This window comes from Podarcis gaigeae, assembly GCF_964106915.1.
Source record: "Podarcis gaigeae genome assembly, chromosome: 12".
NCBI lineage: Eukaryota > Metazoa > Chordata > Lepidosauria > Squamata > Lacertidae > Podarcis > Podarcis gaigeae.
The window spans coordinates 62108817-62114816 of NC_139688.1; positions in this window are offsets into that span (position 1 = coordinate 62108817).

Consider the following 6000-nt stretch of genomic DNA (forward strand, 5'->3'; position numbering starts at 1 on the left):
TGCCCACCTAGCAGTTTGAAAGCACACCAAGTGCAAGTAGATAAATAGGTACTGCTCCGGCAGGAAGGTAAACGGCGTTTCCGTGTGCTGATCTGGTTCGCCAGAAGTGGCTTAGTCATGCTGGCCACATGACCCGGAAGCTGTCTGCGGACAAACACTGGCTCCCTCGGCCTATAGAGCGAGATAAGCACCGCAACCCCAGAGTCATCTGCGACTGGACCTAATGGTCAGGGGTACCTATACCCTTACCTTTAAAACTATCATTATGGAATGGGATGTCTCTCTTTTCATTGGAGAAATATTGGAGAGTATGAGGTTATATCAGGAATTAGACTGAAGCAGCCATGAGGCTACCATGCTGACAATTCTTTTGCTAACATTAATGGGTGTCAGATCACTTCCGGGATTGCTACAAATGGAGTAGGAATGGGAGTGCGGACCTCCGGGGAAGGATCAATCATTGCTGGGGGAGCTTACTAGAGCTAGGTAACCCCTCCGAAGAAAGCCCACCAGGAAATCCGGGGGTGGGGCTTCGGCAGCGCCAGTTTGCAGAAGCCTGCTCCACATCAGTGGAAAGTTCTTGCATAGAGGCATTCTATAAATGCATTAAATATATAAGCAGAGCCATTTGGTTCACTTCTATGTGCCTTCTGCCTCAAGGTCTTAGATGAGGATAGTTATAGTAAGATCATTTTATTGTGTGTTTTGTCTCCCTTGGCAGAAATGTCAGCCCACACAAAGTTAATTATGAGCACAGTCCAGTGAAAACTAAATGCTTGAGTACTGTTTTTTAAAAAGTTCAGTGTCTCAGTACTGGATTTAAGCACATGGGCAAAATATTCCTGCGTCTCAAGGGGTTGGACTAGATGACTCTTGAAGTCTCTTCCAACTGTACAATTCCATATTCAGTCCTCCACAAACTTCTGAAGATCTAATAATATTAATAATGATTTTTTAAAAATTCCTAAGGAAAAAGGAGAGAAAGTTGTGTATATGCTAGATAAAGACAAAAATGCATTTATACCAGCAATGACAATTACAGATATTTCACCTAAAACCGAAGTATATTAAATCAGCCAAAGCCACATAATTTTTAATTTGCATGTCATGCCAATCACCCTTAGGTATGCAATAATAACTACACAGACTTTTGTTTTTGCTAAGAGTCTGAAGTGACCTTTTAATAAGGGACTGGACTGAATCTGAGACCCAATTATACTGTTAATTAAACTTCTATTTTCTCCTCTGTGGTTTCCTTTTGCCTGCAGCTTCATTTATAATTCTGATACGGTTGCATTTTTATATAGCCCATAAATTTTCTATTTCTATTCTTTTTTTAAACTACATTATCAAGTGTTTTAAAAATTGTACTGATTATTCTTGAAGCAATAAGAAACTGCTACTAGAGGCTGTTGTCAGGGATCTAGCGGAGTCAGATGCTTGGTAGGGGTCTGGCTCTGAGAATGAGAGATTGCAACCTCAGGCAAGGCAAGAGTGGGTTAACTGCCCCTCTTCCATCTCAATCTTATGAAGCTGGCAGAGACCAAAGGGACTATGACACAGGTAGAGATTATAATTGGTGGTTGGACTCAGGTAATAATAGAAAGAAGGTTACTTGGGCCAGACCGGTAGAAACACAGTCATATTTGGATACCACTGAAGGATAGAGCTCCAAGTCTATTACCACTTTGGGTGAAGACAATACGTTTGGATACCCCTTGAGATCTAGGTATAGAGCTAGGAACAACTCTTATAAACAGAATTTTTCTCAATTACATCCCAGACGGACCAGACAAAGGACTTAATTGTTAATTTGTCTACTTGTCCATTAAATAATCTTGAAAAGAAAGTATTGAACCTAGGACTGGGCTTTGTACCTGTACCATGATATAATGCATTTAATACCAGGGTTGATCTGTTTAAACAGATAAGACTTATTAAATTAAAGAAATTATTTCACAATACTTCCTGCCCCATGCCTACTAATATGTTTAGAAATAAGTCCAATTTTTGTCTTGATATAGTAGATCCTCATATCACAGTTTTTGAACAAGTAGTCACAAGAGATATAGCTAGACTGGAAGCACAATCTAAATACAATTGGTCTAACTTAACCAGAGAAGAACATACAACTTTAAAGAACCTTTTGTCTGATAAAAGTATTGTTGTTAAACCAGCGGACAAAGGTAGGGCTATAATTATGAATAAAAGTGATTATTGTCAGGAAGTACTACGTCAATTGAATGATACCTCTTACTACAAGAAACTTCCCTCTGACCCGTCTAAACATATTGCTAGAATGATTAACTTCATGGTTAAAGAGGCTGAAATAATGGGATTCATCGTTTTGTCCTTAAAACAGTTTCTTTCCAATAACAACCTGCGTATACCTTTATTTTATATTTTGCCCAAGATCCATAAAGAAGGATTTCTGCCACCTGGTAGACCTTTAGTATCAGGAACTAACTCTATGTTCGAACCTCTATCCAAGTACCTGGATTGTTTTCTGAATCCTCATGTAGTTAAATTACGGTCTTACTTGCATGACACTAGCGACTTTATTAAAAAGCTTTAGGGTTTTCAAATCCCTATATCAGCCATTTTAGTTACAATGGACATATCCTCCCTTTATACTAATATCCCCCTTGAGGAAGCCGGTATGATTATAGATAATATTCTCCGAGATAGAGAGGATCCACATCCACCTACCTTTTTCCTCATGGAAAAGTTGATCTTATTTTTGAACATAATTTTTTTAAATTTCAGGAGGATTTCCACTTACAAACTAGAAGAGTTGCTATGGGCAGTGCATGTACCCCAAGTATAGCTAATTTATTTATGGGAAAACTTGAGGAAGATTTCCTTTATAACCGAAAATAATCCTTATTTTGATGAAATACTCATATATAAGAGATTTGGGGATGACCATTTCTTAGTATTTAGGAACGTTAGTATATCAATAATTTTTTTATATGGTGTCAGAACATTCATCCTAATATTAAGTTTACAACTCACTTTCATAGCCAACAAATAACATTTTTGGATACAATGGTATATCGTGATGGGGCAAATAATTTGGCAGTTCAGCCATTTAAGAAACCAACAGATAGGCCGATATATCTTCATTATAAATCATTTCACCCCCTTCACCTCAAACAGAATTTACCCTACGGTCAATTCCTAAGAATAAAGTGTAATTCTACCACACATCAGGATTACACTAAAAATTGTGCACAAATGGCACGTGATTTTGTTGGTAGAGGTTATCCACAACATGTTATAAAAACAGCACAGATTAGAGCATACAATAGGCCTCGATATACTCTTCTGGAAAAACGATCTAAACTTGAAGATAACCTTGGGCTCTAGACTATACCCCATTATCCAATTCAATTGTTAAGACAATCAGAAAACATTGGCACTTGATACAAGACGTACCAGGTTGCCCATCTACAGTGGTACCTCAGGTTACATATGCTTCAGGTTACATACGCTTCAGGTTACAGACTCCGCTAACCCAGAAATAGTGCTTCAGGTTAAGAACTTTGCTTCAGGATGAGAACAGAAATCATGCTCCGGTGGCGCGGCAGCAGCAGGAGGCCCCATTAGCTAAAGTGGCGCTTCAGGTTAAGAACAGTTTCAGGTTAAGAATGGACCTCCGGAACGAATAAAGTACTTAACCTGAGGTACCACTGTATACCTCCACGGATCAGTTTCCGTAGAACCAGAAACTTTAAATACATGCTTGTACATGCGGATATAATGGATAAGAACCAGCCACGTGGATATAATGGATAAGAACCAGGTTGTGATATAAAAGGACATTTTAAATGCGGAAGATGTGCAGCATGTAGTTTAACAATGGAGACGAAAGATTTTATTATACAGTAATATCTCAGGTTTCCAGTTTAATAATGCTGTTATTAAAGGTCCTCTGTCCAGGCAAATTTCTCCCATGCTCTGTCTCCCTAGCCTGTAGTCAAAACACGTAATTGCTCCCTTGCCAAGCTGCATGTAGACTATGAACTCCAACAATCTCTTGCTGAAGAAGTGCTTTTCGGGGACTGTGATCTCACACAGATCAAGAGAGTGACCCAGGAGTGTATCCCAGAAGACATGCATCCCAGCTTGGACATGTTGGAGGCTATGTGACTCTTCCTCCATAGACATATTTAGCATATTAAATGCTTCCCTAAACAGGTCAGCCTTCAGATGGCTTCTAAAAGTTGGATAGTCGTTCATTTTTCAAGTGTCCCTATTTTCCAGGGACACCCCTGATTTAGAGAAGCCGTCCCGGTTTCTGATTTGATCCTAGAATGTCCTACTTTTCCTTAGGATGTCCCTATTTTCATTGGAGAAATGTTGGAGGGTATGGAGTTATCTGACCCCCCCCCCCCCGAGCCATCCAAAGGCAATCCTGTATAGGGAAGTTTTTTTTAAATGCTTAATGTTTTAGTATATTTTTATATATGTTGGAAGCTGCCCAGACTGGCTGGGGCAACCCAGTAAGATGTGTGGGATATACATAGTAAAATTATCATTATGGAATGGAACATCCCTATTTTCATTGGATAAATGTTGGTGGGTATGTAACAATAGTCGATCATTTATATAGCAGCCTTCCTTAGTGCTCTAAGCACTTCATGCATCCATATAACACCCATCTAAGGCAGGGTAATATTTTCATCCCACTGTTACTAGGGCCACCCATTGAGTTCATGGCTAGGAGGACAGGTTTCCCAACCCAGAGTTCATGTGATTAACCACTATTTTGCATAACTACTGTGATAGCTAATACATTTTCAAGACATTTGGGCATAACAAATTGTCTCCCTCTCCCCCTCCCCCCTCCCCCCTTTATGGTAAATAATTGCTGAAATCCATCAGTACCAAACTGATAAAGGATAATAGAGGGATTGCTTCATAAGCTGCCAGTTTTAAAACCCAGTTTCAAAAGAAGGCGGCTTGTAAAAAGTATTAAACAAAAAGAGGCTTCACCCTTTCCAGTGGGTGAAGGTTTTCTGGTGTGTGTGTTTCTTTGTGGCTGATTAGCTGCTCTCCCTGTGCAAAGGTCAGAGGGGGCAGGGTTTCTGTTGAGGCAGGTGATTAGCTGTGGGAGGAGCTTATCAGAGCTTGCAGGGCAGCGACGTGCGCAGTTTGATCCATCTTTTAGATTTAGGGGAGCTAGTCTCAAACGTTTGTTGGGGGAGACCTAGGTTTTTTGGGGGGGAGTTATTTGTCCTGTCTTCATGCTTTTTATGATGGAGGACCACTGTAGCCACCCCCAATGACATGTTCTCAAGATGGAGGGTGAGGGAACAGCTGCAGTCGCCTGCGGTTCCTGCGCAATGTTTGCCATCTTGCCAAAGGTTGCAGGCAGCTTTACCTGCAGCAATTGCATGTTGATTGCCCTCTTAGAAGACAAAGTCCAGCAACTGGAGGAACATGTAGCTACGCTCCAAAGAATTAGAGAGCTGGAGCTCTTCTTGGAAGCAACAGAGCACACCGTCTCCACCAAGGAGGAGACAGGGGACTCCCCTGAGAAGGAGGCTAGTTCACCAACACAGGAGCCAGATATATGGAGAAAGGTGACTCAAAGAAGTAGGAGGCCCAGGGTTCGCTCTGATTGTTTAGAAATACACAATCGCTTTGAGGTCCTCTCCCCTAGGATGGAACACGAAGAGCAGACTCCATTTGAGGATCTCTCCCTCATTACAGTTGATGAGGTATATGAAGACGAGCAGCAAAGTCAGTCCTCAGGGAATGTGCAGGCGACCTTGGAACGGACAACTCAAGGAAGAACCCCGACCAAACCTAAGAGGAGGCGTGTAGTGGTGATAGGGGATTCCCTACTGAGGGGAACAGAAGCAGTGATCTGTAGGCCAGACAAGATGTCTCGGGAAGTGTGCTGTCTCCCTGGGGCTAAGATCCAAGATGTAACTGAACGACTGCAAGGAATCATAAAACCCACTGACAAATACCCCTTCCTCTTGGTTCATG